This window comes from Hemiscyllium ocellatum, chromosome 2, assembly GCF_020745735.1.
Source record: "Hemiscyllium ocellatum isolate sHemOce1 chromosome 2, sHemOce1.pat.X.cur, whole genome shotgun sequence".
In the NCBI taxonomy this organism is placed as follows: domain Eukaryota; kingdom Metazoa; phylum Chordata; class Chondrichthyes; order Orectolobiformes; family Hemiscylliidae; genus Hemiscyllium; species Hemiscyllium ocellatum.
In genome coordinates, this window is record NC_083402.1 from 35,214,002 (window position 1) to 35,235,737 (window position 21,736).

Genomic DNA, 21,736 nt, shown 5'->3' on the forward strand with positions numbered 1-21,736 from the left:
GTGCAAAAGTTTTTCACTGCATTTTATTGTTTTTCTCACTGTAAAATGCACATGACAATAAAATTATTCATTCAAGGTATTATTTCTGATGTGCAGAGGGCACACTTCAAATATAGGATTTTTACTTGCTGCCTGCACTTCCAAAAGGGTTTTAAAACTGGGGCATACACACACTGCCTGCCTGCCCATGCTAACCACATTCTAGCATGGGCATCTAAATCTTGAGTTAATTGAAATTTAACAGCTTCAATTAATTATGATTATTTAATTAAAAGCAGCCCATGGGCTGTTGGGTTTTAGCTCCCATCTACCCTGTAATGTGGGAATTGGCTAAGGTGTGAGGTGAGGAGGTGGGCACCTGCCCTAGTTGACATATTACCTAGAAACATGACTGGAGTGGGGGCATCCAGCCCAAAGTCTTCCTTTAAGTCTCGCAGACCTGAAAGGTTTAACACTCTTTTCTCTCCACAGATTCAGCTTGACCCTCTGGGTATTTCCACCATTTTGTTCTGTAACTGGTTTTAAAGCATATTCAGCTGATACACAAAGGGGAAACAATGAACCATCAGTTGGTGATGCATCTGGAAGGCAGTACCTTCGCCAGTACAGCTCTCCCTTAGTTGATGTTCTTAAGTTCTGTTGTGGGACTTGAACACACAATCTTTTGACTCTGATCACTCTGACTGAAGCAATCTGGCATAAGAGTTGAATGTTCTTTTTCATGCCAAGTTCATGCAGTCAGTACATAATCATAGAATATCATAAAGATAATGTCACATGCACACACACATCCATAATTGATGGGTGAGAGAGGTGGAAAACATTTTCAAGTGGCCTCGCCCAAAAAATTTGAGAATGTTCATTGTACACGAATGCTATATTTTCTAAATGCTGTGTCTGCAGATCTGTAAAGTTCTGCTGGCATGGTTCACAGTACACTGTAAAAATATTTTCTACCAAACTCCTTTTCAGCTGCTAACTTTAATTTTCAGGTACAATACTGCATATGGTGTGCATTCAATGTGAAGTTGTAAAACCAGAGGTTCTCACAAGTTGAGCTACCCTGACCAACACTGCATTCTCTCATCTGGCAATTCCAGCAGTGAAATTTCATTGCTTCCATGTCCATATTGAAATACACATGTGTCTGATATAGGACAGGTGTGTTGGTTGTGGCATTTGGGAGAAATGTGTTATTTAGCAATTTCCAGTCATTTCCTGATTCTGGAATATGAAACTCCTCACTTTATTTTAATAAAATTGCACTTGCATCTGCTTTTGCAGCTGCTTGACATCTCAAGCAATAATGGTACCCCAGATATTCCATGCAATTGTTTTACTGTACTTCTCTGAGATTAAGTTTGTAGTGAGATTTTGGAACATAGATGAGACCTAAATTTAACCTCTGAAATGGGATTTAGCTATTTGCAATTGTTTGAAATCCACCCTGTTGCTAATTTCTGCAGTTGTTTATTTGTATAATAACATAGTATTCAGTACATGTGTACACTTGTGTGTTGCTGCTTCGACAACATGTAAGGAAATTTCACTCCTCGCCTTGCCTAATTGAATAATTTTTATATTTATTTGTTCATGGGATGTGGGCATTGTTAATGAAGGCAGTATGTATTGCCCATCCCTAGTTTCCATTGACAAGGTGATGATGAAACCATAAGACCATAAGATATAGGAGCAGAATTAGGCTATTCAACCCATGAAGGATGCTCCACCATTCAATCATGTCTGATATGTTTCTCAACCCCATTGTTCAGCCTGCTCTTGTAAGCTTTGATCCTCTTACCCATCAAGAATCTATCTATCTCTGTCCTAAATATATGCCCAATTACTTGACTGGCACAATCCTCTGCAGAAATGAGTTCCCCAGATTCAGGAGCTGTCTCCTTGAACTTCTGCAGTCCATGTAGTGTAGGTAGACCCACAATGCTGTTAGGAGGGAAGTTCTGGGATTTTAACCCAACAGCAGAGAAGGGATGATGATGATATAATTTGAAGTCAGGATGGTGTGTGATTTGGCAGGGACCTTGCAGGTGATGGTGTTCCCATGTACCTACTGACCTTGTCCTTCCAGATGTTGGAGGTTGCAAGTTTGGACGGTGCCTTTGAAGTAGTCTTGGCGAATCAAACACAGAGAATGTTGGAGAAACTCACCAATCTGGCAGCAACTGTGGAGAGAGAGCAAGTTAATATTTCATGACTTCTTCTTCAGCACTGAAATGATTTTTTTAGCTGTTTTGATTCGCTGCAGTGCACCTTGTAAATAATACTGAGCTTCAGTGGTAGAGGGTGGTGATGGGTTGCTATTTGAGAAGACTGCCTTGTCCTGGATGGTGTCTAGCTCCTTGAGTGTTGTTGAAGCTGCACCATCCAAGCAAGTGGGGAGTATTCCATCACACTCCGAATTTGTGCTTTGTAAATGGTGGACAGTCTTTGAGGAGTCAGGAGGTAGGTTATTCACCACACAACTTCTGGTCTGCTTGTGTATCTACAGAATTTATGTGGGGACTGGTTTAGTTCAGTTTCTGGTTAATGATAGCCCCCATTGAGGGGAATTTGGGGATATTAATACCATTGAATATCCGGGTGCGTGACATTTAGATTTGTTTTTGTTTGGAGATGCTGATTGCTTGGCTTGAATGTTACTTGCTGCTTATCAGCCAAAGCCTGAATGTTGTCCAGGTCTTGCTGTGTATGGACATAGACTGTTTCAGTATCTGAGGAGTTGTGAATGGTGCTGAACATTGTGCAATTATTGATGCCCTTCACACTTCTGATGGAGGGAAGATCATTGATGAAGGTGGCTGGGCTGAGGAAACTATCCTGAGAAATTCCTGCAGAGACGTCCAGAGATTGATGTTCAGCAACTACAACCATCTTCCACTTATGTGACCTCAGCCAGGGTACTGTTACTCCATAAATCTCGAGGCCAACTTTATGGAATCCCTACAGTGTGGAATCAGGCCATTCAGTACGTCAAGTCCACACCAACCCTGCAAGGAGCATCCACCCCTACCTAATGACTGTAATCTTGCATTTCCAATGGCTAATCCACCAACCTTGCACATCTTTGGACTGCAGGAGAAAACCAGAGCACCCGGACGAAACCATCACATACAGGGGGAGAATGTGCAAACTCCACACAGGCAGTAGGCGGAGGGTGGAATCGAACCCGGGTCCCTAGCACAGTGAGGTAGCAGTGCTAACCGCTGAGCCACCATGAATGCTGGTTTACATTCAGGAAGAGGTTGAATTGAATTGTACAGATGCATTCAAAGGGAAACGATACTAGGAGAAGAGATTAAATATTTACAGTTGTAGATTTAGATGAAAAAACATTGGAGGGAGCTCGAGTGGAACATGTGCACTGGCAAGGATTGATTGAGCTGAATGGCCTATTCCTGTGCATATATTTAATATAAACCTGTGTAAATGCATCTGCTGCATGCATCATCAACTCTAGCAAACTCCGCATTCTAATCATTCTTTTGTTGAAGAAGTTCCTTCTGAATTTGTTTATCAGTTTTATTTGTGAATACCTGAGACCTGTTGTTCACTGATACTGTAACCACCAAGAGGAGATGCTGCCAAGTTTTAAAAAAAGCTTAATTTAAAATGCAGACCCCTAAACCCTCCTTCCTAGTTTATCTGAGTGAAATACCCTGAGGTGAATTAAGGGATGGTTGAATTACACTGCGTATTGACATTTTATGTTGTGTGTGTCCTTGAGCTGTTGGAGAGTTCTTGTTCCCCTCCCCCACAACGCTCATTGACATTTACTGTGTGTAATGAGGTAGCTACATGGTGGGGACCCTGAACCTCTGAATGGGAATTTGTGAACTGGCCTTACGCACACTAAATAATGCAGCAACAGATGGCAATGGACACCCAAAGGACCTGTGGTAAATTTGAAACTCTGGGGTTTTCCTTTGTTCTTTTGGGTATTCAAACCAGACAGTTAATAAGATTAAAAGCTGCTCAGCAGCCTCTCCTGTTACACAGCACTGTTAGGGACTGGCTGATGTCTATTAAAATTCTAGAAGAAAAAGCATCTTTTGATAGACAACTTTACAGAGCAATGGATACAATGTTGGATTTTCCTTTAATTCTGGCATTGGTGTTGATTCATGCATTAGAACCTCACAATGCAAAAATAAGTTCTTTTAAAAAGGGAATTAATTTTTGAAGTCCCCACTGATGGATTCTGTTAATTTAAAACCTGCACCCTGAACCATTGTTGATTTTGGTAAAAGGCATTATTGATGGTGCTCTTCATCAAAGCTGCTAACATTGGTTTCTGAAGAGTTAAACTGACTTTTATCAGCAGTAGAGATTTTATTGACATGTTCTAAGCCAATTTGGAATTAGAAGATTCGTCAGACCGATCAACGGCATCATAGAGAATACTGTTCAGGCCTTTTCATCTCTGGTTGTCCAAATGAACAACTGAGTAAATATCATTCACTGCTTATTCCCGTGACCTGACACATTCTGCTTGTATTGATAACATTTTGAGTGCTCCAGTTGAACCTGCCTCCACAATATTCTCATGCAGTGCATTCCTAACCTAAATCACTCACTGTTTCCTTTGCCAATTACCTTAAATCTGCGTTCTGTTATTCTCAATTCTTCCATCATGGAGAATAGTTTTACCCTATCTACTCTGTCCAAAGCCCCTCGTGGATTGGACTTAACAAATTGTGAATTTTGCATCTCCAAGTATGGATATGAAGACTGATAAATGCATCAGGATATGTCTATATAAATCAGTAATTTGGCTATTGGTTGGGTTATTTAGGTTCCATGGCTGGCATTGAGGTAGTAGAAAGGTACTTGATGTAGTTATCAATTGTTGTCATGACAGTAAAAGACAATCACTTTAGACTGGCCCCATCTCAGTTGGTGGATTTTCTGATATAGACAATAAGAGTGTTTGTGCACTGTTGTGTGTTGGAAGAGGAAGCATCACTTTTAGATACTGACTGTCAGGGCGAAAGGGAAGGCTGGTAGGTATAGGGAATGCTGGATGACTAAAGAAATGGAGGGTTTGGTTAAGAAAAAGAAGGAAGCATATGTCAGGTATAGACAGGATAGATCGAGTGAATCCTTAGAAGAGTATAAAGAAAGTAGGAGTATACTTAAGAGGGAAGTCAGGAGGGCAAAACGGCAACATGATATAGCTTTGGCAAATAGAATTAAGGAGAATCCAAAGGGTTTTTACAAATGTATTAAGGACAAAAGGGTAACTAGGGAGAGAATAGGGCCCCTCAAAGATCAGCAAGGCGGCCTTTGTGTGGAGCCGCAGAAAATGGGGGAGATACTAAATGAGGATTTTGCATCAGTATTTACTGTGGAAAAGGATATGGACCAGATGGGCCAATGAGCTGAGAAATGGCAAATGGAGTTTAATTTAGATAAATGCGAGGTGCTGCATTTTGGGAAAACAAATCTCAGCAGGACTTATACACTTAATGGTAAGGTTCTTGGGAGTGTTGCTAAACAAAGAGACCTTGGAGTGCAGGTTCATAGCTCCTTGAAAGTGGAGTTGCAGGTAGATAGGATAGTGAAGGAGGCGTTTGGTATGCTTTCCTTTATTGGTCAGAGTATTGAGTACAGAGGTTGGGAGGTCATGTTGTGGCTGTGCAGGACATTGGTTAGGGCCACTGTTGGAATATTGCGTGCAATTCTGGTCTCTTTCCTATCAGAAAGATGTTGTGAAACTTGAAAAGGTTCAGCAAAGATTTACAAGGATGTTGCCAGGGTTGGAGGATCTGAGCTACAGGGAGAGGCTGAACAAGCTGGGGCTGTTTTCCCTGGAACGTCGGAGGCTGAGGGGTGACCTTATAGAGGTTTACAAAATGATGAGGGGCATGGATAGGAGAAATAGACAAAGTCTTTTCCCTGGGATCGGGGATTCCAGAACTAGAGGGCATAGGTTTAGGGTGAGAGGGGAAAGATATAAAAGAGACCTAAGGGGCAACCTTCACATGCAGAGGGTGGTACGTGTATGGAATGAGCTGCTAGAGGATGTAGTGGAGGCTGGTACAATTGCAACATTTAAGAGGCATTTGGATGGGTATATGAATAGGAAGGGTTTGGAGGGATATGGACCGGGTGCTGGCAGGTGGGACTAGATTGGGTTGGGATATCTGGTCAGCATGGACAGGTTGGACTGAAGGGTCTGTTTCCATGCTGTACCTCTCTATGACTCTGACTGTTTTGTGGATGCGAATATTAAATTGCAAACCAGCTGATTTGAAATGTCAGTTTATAAATCATTCTTTTGTTCTCATACCTAATTATTCAAATGTCTTTCAAATACCAGAAAAATGTTGTAATGAGGATAACCCTTGTCTGTTCCATGCAGGCCCTGTCTTACCAAACATGATCGGACTCTTCGATCTGAGGGAGGACACCATTATCCGTTAACAAGAGGAAGGAGCAAAGGATCAGATAAAGGAGGTGAGTGGAGGGAGTTGTGTAGTCGCTAATTTACAGATGGTCAGATCCGAGTCTCAAACATCACTAAAAATCTTGTTCGTGTTCAAACATCCTCATCTTACCTCCTGTGTACTGCAGTGTAGCTCCACTGGAACCAGTGCTGTTCCTGTACTATGACCAAAAGGATAGACGTCAGTGGAGCGGTGAACAAGTTCAACTTACACAACTCTTGGGAGTGTTAAAATCCAAACTGACATTGTGATCAGAAGCTAAAATCTTGACTGATTTCCTTTTCCTTTATACCCATACGCCCCCCACCCCCCCCATGACCATTCTGAAGCAAAGTGGAGTATAACTGCACTTAAGTTATTGATGTATCCAATGGGGTATGAGCTGCATCCTCACCCCATCAACTTCCATCATTTACAGATTACTTTGATTTAGCTTCTGTCCTGGAGTTGAAACCTGTCATTGTGATGTAAGATGTTAGTATAATGTACTAATCTTCACCAAGCTGTCTGCCTTTGCAGGAGTTGTTGGGAAATTTAAGGCACAAATTTAATGTGGAAGCCGATGGGTAACATTTCGACAATCTTGTTTTAACCTCCATGCAGAATCAGCAAGTCTTATCTATAAGGAGTGAAACTTTCTTATTCATGAATGTTTTAATCAAGCCCCAAAATATTTAAAATTGTGAGTGGGTTCAATAGGTTTGAAGAGATGTTTCCTCTTGTGAGAGAGTTTGAAGCCATTAATCATCAATATAAAATAGACAATAATAACTCAAACAGGGACTTTGAGGGGTAGTTAATTTGAATAACATTTAAGAGAAAGCTAGATAATTCCATGAAGGAGAAAAGAGCAGCAGTATATGGTGATAGGTTAGGTGTGGCAGTGTGTGGAGGAACCCATGTGGAATGTAAATGTTGGGATAAACCAGCTGGGATGAATACTTAATTAGTGATGTGAGTTCTGTATCACTCTACATTTGGATTCTCATTCCTAGTAATTCTATAATGATCATTCTGCTTCCATCAGTCTCCCCTGCTGACTTAAGTGAATGTGTGAGAGGCTGTGTGTAAACCATTTTTGGTCATACTGTGATACTGATGAATGCCATGTCATCTGTTTGATTTGGCAAGTCTTAAAATGGTCATGAGAAAATTGCGTTTACTTTAAACTCAGCCAAGCATTCATAATGGGGCCACCCGGAGACACAAATATCTGTCCAGCTGTTTCTGTTGATACAGTTGTCAGAGGGCCTCATTTTGAATGCTTGATTTAAGCTCCAGGATCACTCTAGCAGGAGTCTGTTTATTGGTTCAAGAGGAGTGTTAGTTGTGATTTTTTGAACTCTACAAAGTCTTTAATAAGTTAATTGTTCTATGATTTGTTCTGTTCAACATCTTTGTTCGCTTAAGGTTAAGGGATATAAAATGGAGTAAAGCTTCTGTTATTGAAATTATGAATGGCTTTATTTGTCACTTTTGAGGTTATCAAGGAATGTTTTTGAATGGATATTTTTCATTAACAATTCAAGATACTGTGCATAATAAATATTAAGTGTGAGGGCATAGAGAATGCAGAGCGATATGAACGGATCATGGGAGCTTGGAAGGAACATTGAGTCATGGGGGGTGGAGGAGGGGGTTGGAAAAGGACAGGGCTTGGAAAGTACAAAAGAAGCAGATGATGAAGTGTGAGAAGCCTAAGAACTGTGATTGGAGCTGATCAAAAATCCAGGTAGGCTTTATAATTAGCCTCCTTCATCATTCACCTTCACCATTCCAGAGCCACTTCTGGAGTTGGCATCCCAACTCCATCCCACCCCGTGTCCTTGGAATGAAAGTTTGATAAATAAAGGCCTTTTATAGGAGGTGGGTCTAAAGCATAGGAAAGTACCTGACTCAAACCTTCTGCCTCCTGTTTGGAATCTCGGCCCTTTATGTTAACATTTATCCTTTTGCTTTTTATTTGAAATGGGTAGGTTTAATATCTTAAGCCAATACACTGTTTGGAAGGGACATTTCATTCTCAGAGCTATCTCCTCCTTTGTGCTTGTGTAGTTGGTCTATGCTGTTGCAACTCATCAGAGTGAGAGACCAGTTGACACAAGATATTTGTTTCCCACAAAAACACCTTGCATGTCAATTAAGACATGGTTGACTGTTTTAACAGTTGGACTCCTGTTACTACTTCACTGTGGGTTGATCATTCCTGCATTTTTCTTTCTTATTGTTGAGTGGACATTTCACTTTCAAAGAGGTATTCTGATCCATAACCACATACAAGAAACTGATATTAGCTGCAAGGCCCACATCCAGTGTCAGAATTCTAATTCCTTTGAATATGCTTTTGATTGTTGGGCCACACTGGGCAATCTTCAGCAATACTAGTGGGAAAGATAGAAAGAAAACACATGTTTTCATAATAACTTACCATACATACACTTCACAAAATGCATTGTTTTAAACACCGTTATCTGTTTTATAGACAAACATGACAGGCATTTTTGCTATGTGTGGTCAGCCAGGAATTAACAAAAGATGTTTTGCAATTAACAAAAACAAAATGGGGGTGGGGATGATTTCATTCATTTACAGATCATACTCCCCAAAATGCCACTTGAAACAGAGTAAAAATCTTTGGCATTCTATTGTATTTTTTCACAATATAAACTTTTTGATATGCCATGTATTGTTTCTGACCTTCCCATTCATAATTAAAAACAATACATTCTTTGCAAAATTTCCTGGATATTGTTTTCTGTACTTTGTATTGTATTTCCTCTATTCTGTCTGTAGTTAACCTTGTATTCTAATCTGTAATTTTGGCACAGTGTTGTGGCATGTCAGTTCAGAGGTAGCACGTGCTCAGTGATGTTTCTTGATTTACCTAATCATCAGCAAGCATCTCCATTTCTGATCATATGATGAAGTAAAAGCCATTTGTGAACTGGGGTAAATAGCTGACTCTAAGACATTAGTCTTCCTGATTTCCATTGACTCTAGCTTTGCTAGGAGGAGTCAGATATCCTTGGTGTATCCTCAGCGGATGCTACAACATTCGGGGTCGACTTTACTGCATTGCTATTGAGTGAATGCACTCCAGAGTAAGTTTGTAGTGCATTGCTATTGGGTGCCAGGGCTAATTTCTAATCTGTATCCAGGCACGTGTATTAAAACATTATATTTTCAGTATTTATCAGAAACTTAAAATCACTACCAAAAATTAAATGTTCGAACATTTTGTTTCCATGTAATTTAAGTTTTGTTTTTATATTAGATATCAATACCTCGAATATTTCTTCAGTGTTGAGAGTTTTAAGAGTTGGGGTTTAAATGCAGGATCAATTTAATTTGTACAAATGTGTTATTCATTTGAGATGGAAGTGGATCACATTTTAATATTGGCAGAACTCTGATGCTGACAGTAACCTTTGAGCAATTACTGACCTCTTGGAGGTGACATTTTTTGATTATTCAGAATGCTTCCAACATTCTGAAAGGAACCGTTAGACAGGTACACTGACAAACATTTATCAAATATTGTTGGTATTTGGTACAGTTCACCACTTACAGGCTGTGTACATTCAATTCCTGGTCGTCATGACCAGCATTAAACATTGCCGTTGTGTCACCCTGCCAACAACTTGGAAGTAACAACAAAATTAAAATATTGTCTGAGTATTATCTTGGGCTGAGCTTTATTGTACTAAATGCAGATTGAAGCTGGTATTAAATGCTGGTGAAGATGGCAGTCTATATTGGCACTTTCTCATAGTTTGATATAATTGCTATCCAGTTGTTACATAATGACAGTCATGATTTTATTATTCGTTCATGAGATATAGTCATCACTGGCCAGACCAGAATTTCTTGCGCATCCTTAATTTCCCTGCAGACATGGCAAGTTTTCCCTGGGATATGGGAAAATCCGCAGTGATATTTAGAAGGAAGTTTCAGAATGTTGATCCAGGAATAGTGAAAGGACGGAGATATATTTCCAAATCAGAATGGTGAATAACTTGGAAGGGAACTTACAGGTAATGGTGTTCTATGTATCTGCTGCTAATGGCCTTCAAGCTGGTAAAGGTCATGGGTTTCAAAGATCCTTTTGTGCTTGGCAATGCATCTTATAGATGGGACACATTGTTGTCACTGCATGTCAGTGAAGGGAGAGAATGTTGAAGGTAGCAGATGGGTTGCCTATCAAGCGAGTTGCTTTGCCCTGAATAATGCTGGGTTTCTTCAGTGTTGGTGGAGCTGCATTCATTCAGACAAGTGGAGAGTATGCCATCACAGTCCTGACTTGTGCCGTGTAGATCATGGACAGGCTTTGGGGAATCAGGTGAGTTACTTGCTGCAGGATTCCTAGCCTGTGACATGCTTTTATACCTATAATATTTATATGGTTGGTCCAGTACAGATTCAGTATTAATTCAATGCTGCTGTCCTGATATGCTGTTATAAATGATGTGTATTAAAGCTGTTCCACTGAGAACCCTTCAGGCTTGTGGTTAGAGGGATACTCACAGCTACCTGGACTATACCACCACCCGCAATTTCTCCTCCCACATGGTTAACAATACCCTCCAGCGCATCTCCTCCATTTCCCGCACCTCCAACCGCAACAGGGATATAATTCCCCTGGTACTCACCTTCCACCCCACCAATCTCCAGATTCAGCGCATCATCCTCTGCCATTTCTGCCACCTACAGTCAAACCCCACAACCAGAGATAAATTTCCCTCCCCACCCCATCAGCATTCTCCAGAGACCATTCCCTCCGCGACTCGCTCGTTAGTCCACGCCACCCACCAACTCACCCAAGACTCTCAGTACCTTCCCCTCCTGCTACAAGAGGTGTAAAACCTGTGCCCACACCTCCCCCCTATACCTCCATCCAAGGCCCCAAAGGATTCTTCCACATCCGGCAGAGATTTTCCTGCACATCCAAACACCTCATCTACTGTGTCTGTTGCTCTTAATGATAGTCTCCTCTACTTTGGGGAGACAGGATGCCACCTTGTGAAACATTTTGGAGAATACCTCTGGGATACACACACTAAACAACCCCACCACCCTGTGGCCACTCACTTCAACTCCTCCTCCCAAGGACATGCAAGTCCTGGGCTTCCTCCACCACCAAATCCTAGCCACCCAATGCCTGGAGGAAGAATGCCTCATCTTCCGCCTTGGACCCTCCAACCACACGACATCAATGTCGATTTCACCAGTTTCCTCATCACCCCTCCTCTATCTCATCCTAGATCCAACCTTCCAACTCAGTAGCACCCTCTTGAACTGTCCTATCTGTCCATCTTCCTTCCCAACTATCTGCTCCATCCTTGGCTCTGACCTATTATCACCACCTTCCCAACTATCTGCATCCACCTATTGCCTTCCTAGCTATCTTCCCCCTACCCCCAATACCCCCGATTTATCCCTCAGCTGTCTTCCCCTCTGCAGCCCCCATATTCCTGCTGAAGGCCTTATGCCAAAAAAGTCAATCCTCCTGCACCCCGGATGCTGCCTGACCTGCTGTGCTTTTCCAGCACCACATTTTTCATCTCTGATTTCCAGCATCTGCAGTCCTCACTTTCTCCTACTCACACAGAAGGGAATAGGGACATAGTCTAAAAATTAGGCCTAGAGTGTTCAAGAGTGACATTAGGAAGCATGTTAAGGTTTGGAACTCACTTACACAAATGGCTGTTGACATTAGATTGATTGTTTATTTAAATTTGAGATTTTTTTTTTGTTAAGCAAAGGTATTAAGGGATATAGGCCAAAGGCAGGTACATTGGATTAGGCACAGAACAACCATGATCTCATTGAATGGTGGAACAGGATTCAGGGGCTGATGGCCTACTCCTGTTCCTATTTAGTGCTCTGCCTTTTGAAAGTTAATTCAGGGGTAATATAAGGAAACACTTCACACAGAGTTATTGGAAATCTATAAAGCCCTCTCTCCAAAAAAGATGTTGAAGTGAAGTTTGTTGGCAATTTGGATAGTTTTGTTAATCCAAGGTCATCCGGATCACAGATTGAAGTGGAATGATTGGCCATAAACTGATTGGATAGTGGGATAGATTTGAAGGGCTGAACGGGCTACATTTGTTCCAATGTTCCTGTGAAAGCTGTCAAGGGTGATTGGGGATGAGACCTGTAGAGGAAAGAGTTTAATTGTTTTTAAATGTTTTCTTAATGGCTGAACATCCTTGTTCCAAACAGTAGTCATAGCGTTTGATCACTATGGAAAACAGAATATGCCTGGTGCTAACCTCTGTTTAACCAACTTCAATAATGTCAATCAGGATAATGGCTGATGCCTGTTCAGCTTGTGGGAAAATCATGTCTGTACCTCAAAGATATCTGCTTTCAGAACATTAGAATTGTCCTGACAGCTCGCCGAGCCTGGTCGATCTGACAGCATTCTTTCTTCAACCCGGCAGCTGGAACGTTATCTTTAGCTCGATAGCTCCAAGTTAGCCCTCTGCCGACAGCTTCCAGGCGCACTGTATGCTTTCATCCCTGAACCTGGTATGACCTGAATGTCAGAAATTTGCAAATTTACTTCATCTGCTCCATTTGACTTCGGTGCTTGACTCAGACTTCTTTTATCCTCATCCCTGTTAAAAGTCCAAGCTGAAAACAATCAACTGAAAAATGTGAGTGTGAACAAAGCCAAAGTAATCCATAATTGAATTCCTAGTTTATTCATAATAATGGGACATTTTTCTTTGCTGTGTGGTCAGCCAACTTATAATAATGATTTTTAAAGAATCTGCTGATTACTGCAGACTTTGTATGCTTCACAGTTGGCCTGTTTGTAATACAGGAGAAAGTGAGAACTACAGAGGCTGGAGGTCATAGTCAAAAAGTTTGGCGCTGGTAAAGCACAGCTGGTCAGGCAGCATCCGAGGAGCAGGAGAGTCGACGTTTTGAGCATAAGCTCTTCATCAGGAATGTGCTGATGAAGCATGTGCTTGATATATTGACTCTGCTGCTCCTCAGATACTGTCTGACCGGCTGTGCTTTTCCAGCAAAACACTTTCTGACTCTGTTTGTGATATGTATTGTGTGTTTGCAAGTCTTTCCTCGGCAATCTATATTTTTGGGTGTAGGTCAGAAGTGAGGTTGTTCTGAAAGAGTTATGTTGAGTGAGGAATAAGTTAAATGTCTGTATTGCAAAATTTTATTGATTTAACACTGCTTTCAACCAATGCCATGGAAATCAGGAATGATCTCCCCCAAAAGATTATGGCTGTAGGTCAGTTCTAAGGTTGATGGATATTTGCTAGGCGAGGGCATCATTTTTGCATTGTTTTTTATTGTCACATGTACCTAGATACAGTGAAAAGTTTTGTTTTGCATGCACTACAGGCAGATCATACCATACAAAGTGCATAAGGGTAATAGAACAGAGCGAAGAAAGTGAGGACTTCAGTTGCTGGAGGTCATAGTCAAAAAATGTGGTGCTGGAAAAGCACAGCTGGTCAGGCAGCTTATAGCTACAGAGAAGGTGCACAAAGAAGGAAATCAACATTAAATTTAAAATGTGAGAGGTCCATTCAGAAAACAGCAGGGAAGAAGCTATTCTTGACTCTGTGTTTAAGCTTTCTGTTTGTCCTTAGGGAAGAGGTTGGATGAGATTATAACTGGCATGGGAGGGGTCTTTGATTATGCTGGCTGCCTTTCCATGAAAGAAGGAAGGTAAGGATGAGGTACAGACTAACTATGTTGAAATGGAATGGTGAAACCAACTCAAGGGCCATATTGTTCCTAGGCAGTTTTGCAGTAAAATAATTCAACAGATATAATGAAGATCACTCCAAATATCCATCCATGATAACTTTTAATGCATCATACTCACTGATTATTGTGTGTCAAAGTGTTTCCTACTTGCTTTTAGAAATCAAAAGAGGACACAGGAATTAAAATGAACAATTTTAAATGTAGGTTAATGAAAGCAATTTTGTCTTGCCTTTGCTGGCTCATATTTATTCACAGTAGTTACTTTGTAGTTTATTTTCAGCTGCTGAGGAAGCTCAAGCTGAGAGATACTGGAGGTGGCAGGTGGGAAGAGTTGTTAAAGTGTGGGAAAGCTGAAGGTTGAAATTTTCCATGTGAGTGTGATGTACCAAGGTGGGGGGAGTCCTGTGGCCCAGTGTTTAGGGTGGGATGGGATTGAAGGCTAGGAGTGGGGACACAATGAGTGGATATTGGAATGGGCATATGCAGCTCCCCAGGTTGGTGCTGCACTTGCAGCTGGTAGAGGGAAAGGCACCCATATGTTTGATCTACCATTTCTCACCTGGGTATCGAAGAGGAGTGAGACTTCAATCAGCTAACATGTCCAAAGTTCTAACCTGACCCCTTGGAGCAGTTGCACACTGTATCATTGCCATTTAAATTCAAAATAGGCAAGTTTCCATTGGGATTCAGATTTTTGATTATTTAACTCACATCTATCAAACCAATCCCACTGGTTCATTGAAGTTAAATGTTGTCCCCTAACTGTCCATTCTGCAGTTCCAATTTCTAACCCAAATTCCTTTTATTGAACTTGAGCAAACATGCCTTACTGTCCTGACAAAGTATTGTCATTGTCAGTGTAGAATTGAAATGCATCATAACATGACCGGAACTGCCACTCACTTTGAGTTGGAACACTACAGGTCAATGAAATGGAAAGTGGATGCCTCACAGCAGCTGCTTACTTTCAATGTTGATGAACAGTTAAGAGGCGGATATGTTCATGTTAATTGCATTTTTATATTTCTGAGGAAGTATGGCACCATGTTCTTTGTGACAAGGTTCAAATTGTAATGATACAACTAATAATGTGAAAAATAAATGCATTTATTTTGAAGGGCTCTGTTGTTTCCCTTCATTCATCGTTTAATATTTTCAATTTCTGAGAATATCTAAGTGAATTTTGTGCTGATTTTTGAGTTTGAAACATTTATTTTGATGATTTGTCTCCCTAAACTCGGAACTATTAATATAACCCAACAGAAACTGCTAGAGAAACTCAGCAGGTCTGGCAGAAACTATGGAGAAAAAGCAGAGTTAACATTTTGGGTCCAGTGACGACTCTTTCATGGCACAGTGGTTAGCACTGCTGCCTCACTGCATCAGAGACCCGGGTTCAATTCCTGCCTCAGGCAACTGACTGTGTGGAGTTTGCACATTCTCTCTGTGTCTGTGTGGGTTTCCTCCCACAGTCCAAAAATGTGCAGGTTAGATGGATTGGCCATGCTAAGTTGCCCTGTAGTGTCGATGGAGACTAGGTGGATTAGCTATGGGAAATGCAGGGATAGCTTAGGGGCTGGCTCTGGATGGGATGCTCTTTGGATGGTCAGCATGGACCCAATGGACTGAATGGTCTGCTTCCATGCTGTAGACATTCTGTTATTAGATGTTTTGGCAGATAAGGTTAAATGAAGGAAGGCAGAAGGAGGTTTATGTGGAACAGAAGCATCATATGGACAGCGATAGTGTACGTTCTATGTTGCTGTACGTAGATCACCCTGCTTTAGCTAAATTCAGACAACCTCCTGGCAATTGGCATAAATTCAACTTTACTTCCATTCCTGTCTGTCTGAACAGCAAAATCTGGTACAAGAGCTGCATCAGAATTCAGTTGTGTGAGAAAAGTAGTTTCACATTTGGATGCCCAGCTTGCAATTCTCTTGAAACATGTTGAAGCAGTTGTGTATGAAGTAATAGAAAATAACTATGTCAGGGGATTCAATGTTGCAATGAAGGATTTTTTTATTAATTATTTGCAAGGCAAGGGTTTTCTACTATAACTGCTTAGGGATGACTTATGTGTAATGACAGACTGATTTGATGGTGCTTTTACTCCAAAACATATGAAACTCACCAGAACCTGCCAGACTGTCGGCTATTTGATGGAATCCTTGAACTCTGTATCACTGGGAGGCTGTGCATGGTTTACTGTCTCAGATTATCCTGGAATCTTCCATTAATCCTTGTGATGCTGAATGTGGATTATCATTGAGAAGATTTGTAGGCCTGATTACGATATCGTTAATCTTTAAATGTGAGACCATCACACATCAAAACATTTCGAGAGTTCTTAACATCCTCATCCGTCATGGCACACGCTGACACTTTATGAAAACAGATCAGAAACACACTTTTGTGCTGTAGCCGTGCCATTCCCCCAGCCATCAGAAAGCTGGTGAGCTGAGAATAAAGTCTGTTATTCATCTTGGACTTGTCTTGAGATGAAGCTCGCAAAACTGAGCACAGAATTCCAATCATCAATGACATCTGTATCTTTAACATTCCCCTATAAGTGTGAAAATGTGTCTTATTCTAAAATGGATGCCAAGACCACAGTGAGTGTGCCAAAGAGTTTTGCAAAGATACTGCCAAGGATAGCATGCTTTAGTTATGAACAAATTGTGAGAAACTGGTCTTCTAAATTGATGATCCCATCGTTAACTATCTCCAGGGAACAGACTCTTTCTCGATTCACTCCACAGAGGTTGTGTGAAGTAAAACATTTCAGTAGAAACAATAGGGACGGCATTTATTACGTGGAGTTTGCAATTTTCTGTGAGATGAGGAACAAAGTGATCATGGGCATAAATACAGTGTATAAATCATTTAAAATTGAGTCACAGATTAGCAACGCCATTTAAACAAAAGTAAATCAAGCACATGACTTTAAACGTGAGGAAGTCATGCTAAACCTGTATTGGTTTTGGCTCACTCAGAATCTTGAGATTTTCCCTGTATTGTGTTTGATTTGTGGTAGGAAGGCTCCTGGATGGCTTTCCTCCCTGATTTCTACTTGAGGTCACTAATTGGACAAGTAATGTCCATTTGAGGACCTCATCCCAGCATCATGGATTAACCCAGTGGAAAGCTTCTGACACTGCCAGGCAGGGAGCCCAATGAGCACACTGGCTCACAAGATCAGGGGATCCCTCTTTCAAAGGCATTTTGATGCCTATTTGAGGGATCCAGCATTTTGCGTTGCGCTGGCTGTTGATTTGGCTCTTGACAAAACCCTCCCTGTTATCATCCATATGTGCCTGGGTTGCTCATTAATCTGAGGGTCCAGATGGGTGTTGTACCAGCAGCAGTCATTGTATCCCTGATGATGCTACTAAGGATGAGTAGGACTGGGTCCCAAGGAGAGGCCTACAGCTGTCTGTTTCAGCTGTCATGTGCTCTCAAAATGAGACAACAGGGGGTCTCACTAGTTAACCAGTTGGTGGCCAGAGAAAATGTTTTTGTTGTGGGAAAAACCATAACTAATGTCCACACTTTATAAGATAATTTCCAAGAAAAGCAATAGAAAATTTAGAAGAAACCACATTTCCCAAAGGGTAATGGGAATGTGCAAAGTTGTTACCAGAGGGAGTGGTTGAAGTAAATTATGTTGTATTAAGAGGCAGTTAGACACACATGTGAGGAAACAGGAAATAAATTACCACAATGGCAGATTTAAATGTGAAGAAATATAGAGAACTCATCTCAGCCCAGCCTCCTTGACAGACGTAAGGGCTTGGCCTCACGTCTGTCTGAAGGAAGCCATGGAAGTAAATTTTCTAACGTTACTCTGAGTCTTATTAATGCTAGAAAAGAAATGGCAGAGCAGATTGGTTCTGTCCTACATAATCCTTTCCAAGAAAAATGAATCCACAGGTTTCATACATAACATTCATTTATTGTTGCTGCTGCAGTTCCATGGCAAAAGATGTATTTCTATGGTAAAGTAATGAGTTTAACAGATTCCTGTAATTTTGACAGAAGTTTGGCCTTTCACAAAATGACACATTGATTTTGAAATGTATTGCCCCATTTGCTGGATTTTCTTATTAATTTCTTCCATGCCTTGTCTGGCTGGTTAACTAAAGGCTTGCGGTTTACTCAGATACTGAATGATCTGTTTTCAGTTCCTCCAAATTCATGTATAGTCTTGACATTATTCCTATTTTGAAAATAAAGCCAATTCACAAATCTGCTGAAAAGCCCATTTGGATATATGGATCAGCAGATTATATCATTGCAGTGTTCAAATACTGCAGTGGAAATGTTTCACAAGTGAGTTTCACACACTGAGTCCTCCATTACATCACTTACCTAGAATGCTTACAAGGGAGTGTTGAGGGAAGTAGGGAATATGCCCTGGCAATCCAGATGGCCAAAATAGGGAAACAGTTTTCATATCAGAGTGATGAGTTCATTCGTTACTAAGGTTTTGTTCCCCTTTAAACTTCTCCAAATGACTTCCAAAATGTTCTGTTGAGTTGCACAGAAACTGAATAATGCAATCATTCATGGGGAAGATTTAACTTGTTGTAAAAATAGGATTGCAATGAAGCAAATGACATGAATGTGGAATAAAAATGATCTGGCTGTTTATAAGGCATTATCTTTCTTAAAGATTTTGGAAAATTCCAGAATAATTGAGATATCAGCACAGAATTAGACCACTTGTGCCGAGGCTCATCTGAGCCCCCATTAAAGCTATCTTTTCCAAAGACATTGCTTTTTCACTTCTACCTCAATCTTTAATACTTTCCCTCCTAAGTCATAAAATAAAACAGCACAAGAGGCCATTCACTCCATCATGTGCTTGCCCATTCCTTCAAAGACTAATGTAATTAATTCCACTTCCATCCTCTTTCCCTGTAGTTCTTGAGTATGTCTCAAATCATTATTTGAAAATTACTTTTGTATCTGCTTCCACCATCCCCTCGGGAAATGCTTTCCAAATTATCATAGCTTGGCTGGGAAAGAAAAGATTCATGGCCCTTCATTGCCAATTGATTTAGTTTTGCGTACAGTTTTTCTTTCCTTGCTGTCAAAGCCATTTATAATTTTGAACGCCTGTATTGTATCTTCCCATAAGCTTTTCTGCTTCATGGCAAATAGCTACAGCTTCTCTACTCCCTCCATATAATTGACATCTCTCACCCTCGGTAACATTCCACTTGATCTCCTCTGCAGCTTCTGTAAGAACTTGACATCCTTTCTACAGAGTGCTGCCCAGAATTGAACACCATGAAGTAGATTTTCCATGCCCAATGGGACAGGGCCTGAAAAAAAAGGAGAGAAGCTCCTCCATTCATTTCCATCACTGGAGAGGTTTCCCTTAGTGGGTAGGGAAGGGAGTGTAGTGCTGGAAAAGCCCAGCAGGTCAGGCACAATCCGAGGAACAGGAGAATTGACATTTCTGGCATAAGCCCTTCATCAGGAACCTGATCATTCCTGATGAAGGGCTTGTGCCAGAACATTCCTGATGAAGGGCTTGTGCCAGAAATGTTGATTCTCCTGCTCCTTGGATGCTGCCTGACCTGCTGTGCTTTTCCAGCACCACATGCTCAACTCTGACCTCCAGCATCTGCAGTCCTCACTTTCTCCTTAGTGGACAGGGAAACCAGGCTGGCTGCAGGTGGAAGAGAACCGGACAGCCTCTTACACTATCTGAAGCTCTAGTTGGAGGTGTACGTTCCATCTCTTTGCACATCTGCTTACTCAATTATCTCACACACCTTCATACATTAGTCTTCTTCAGACCCCCTTGTAGTCTCCAGCCTGACCCAGCGGCACTCACCTCTCCTGGAGGGGAAATGTTTAATAGGGCAGCAAAACCTAAACCGGCCAATTCAGCGGCGACCTCAAGAGAATTGTACCAGTTGGCTCGTTGGTAGCAAGTGCGAATGATGTCCCCGTTTTGTCCCAACTTTCAGTTTCTGCTGCCCACAGCAGTCTCCAGTCCAATAACTGAGACTGATGGGCAATATATTATAGGTCACCATAACTTTCATGTCTTTGTGTTCTGAGCCACTACTTATAAAGTCAATGATTCCAAATGTTCTTTCTAAACACCTGGTCAACGTGAATTGCCATCCTCAAGGATTTGTGGATATGAATCCTCCCACTGTTCAGTTTTCATTTGTTGATGTTTTGAGATTGTATTTTAATTGCAATAATTGAGTTGGCTTCAATATCAGCTTCTGTTAATGGTTTTCATTTTCTAATGATGTTCCAAAAACAACCTGACACCTCATCCCCTCTTTAATATGGCCCTCTGCCACTGACCCACTGGCAGCACTGTGTACCATCTACAAATGCCCTGAAGTAACTCACCAGGCTTTCTTCAACAACATCTTCTAAGCCTGTGACTTTTATCTTGGGTAGGGGAAAGGAACTTGTTGATATTCCCTCATGTTTGCTACCTTTGAACTTCCAGTTGGAAATGATTGTGGGTTTAGAAAGTGCTGTTTAAAGAATGAATTCCTGCAATGCATCTGGTAGATGGTAGCACTAGTGTGCACTAAGTGTGGTGATGGAAGGAGTGGATATTTGTGGATGGGGTGCCAGTCAGGTGGACTGCTTTGTCCTGGATGGTGTCAAGCTTCTCGAGTGTTGTTGGAGCTGTACCCATCCAGACAAATGGAGATTTTGGTGGTGGGGTTGAGTTTGGGCACAAGACCTCTGAGTCGGGGTCTATCTGTCATTTTAGATACTACTCCAGGCCATTGTCAAAATTTAAATACAGATCAGATTAATAGTTGAAGGTATATGGAAAGGAAGCAGACACATGGGTTTAGAATCACTGGTTATGTGGAGGATAATCACTAAAATTGACTGGTTCAGTCAAATGCCTTTTACTGTGCAACACCTCTCTATGTGTAAGTGCTGACAACAGTGTAAGGCTCACTGTGAGTGAGGGTTGAGATTTGATATCTTGGTATTTTAGTTACTGTTTTTCCAGTTACAACCTGGTTTTGCAATTGTCCAGGATGTGTAAAGACATTATTATTTACAAATGCCAAAGTGACACTAATATTACAAACATGGAACCACATTGCATCTGCAAAGCTTGGAGTCAAAAACCAATCATACACCATGCAATGTAGTTAGGAACAATTAATGAATCAGATCATTTATCTCATAGATAATCTTTTTATTTTAATTTTAAGCATGCACTTGGTGAAATCTCTGTTTATGAAGCAAGTTTAAAGTGAGTACTTGGCACACCAGATTGATTCAGAATTTTCTAAATCTACCATGGGGACCTTAACCTACAAACTGTGTTGACACTTCTGTACAGTGCTGCTGCGTTGTTGATTTGATTTGATTCAACTTGATTTATTGCCGTTACATGTACCTAAGTACAGTGAAAAGCTTTGATCTTTGAGCAATACAGGCAGATCTTAGCAAACGAGGACACACAGATCATAGGGTGCTTGGACAGTGAGGCATACAGGGTTACCGCTGCA

The 21,736-nt window shown here is 41.1% G+C and overlaps 1 protein-coding gene across 3 annotated transcripts in view; it reads left to right on the forward strand.

Annotated features, from left to right (window-relative positions):
• The window catches only part of lhfpl2b (LHFPL tetraspan subfamily member 2b), a 169,130-nt gene that overhangs the window by 26,466 nt on the left and 120,928 nt on the right, over positions 1 to 21,736 (forward strand). For all 3 annotated transcript variants that reach the window (XM_060835753.1, XM_060835762.1, XM_060835771.1), the window contains one exon: positions 6,383 to 6,477. The gene's annotated coding sequence lies outside the window, so the exon portion shown is untranslated. The remainder of the gene's footprint in view (positions 1 to 6,382; positions 6,478 to 21,736) is intronic.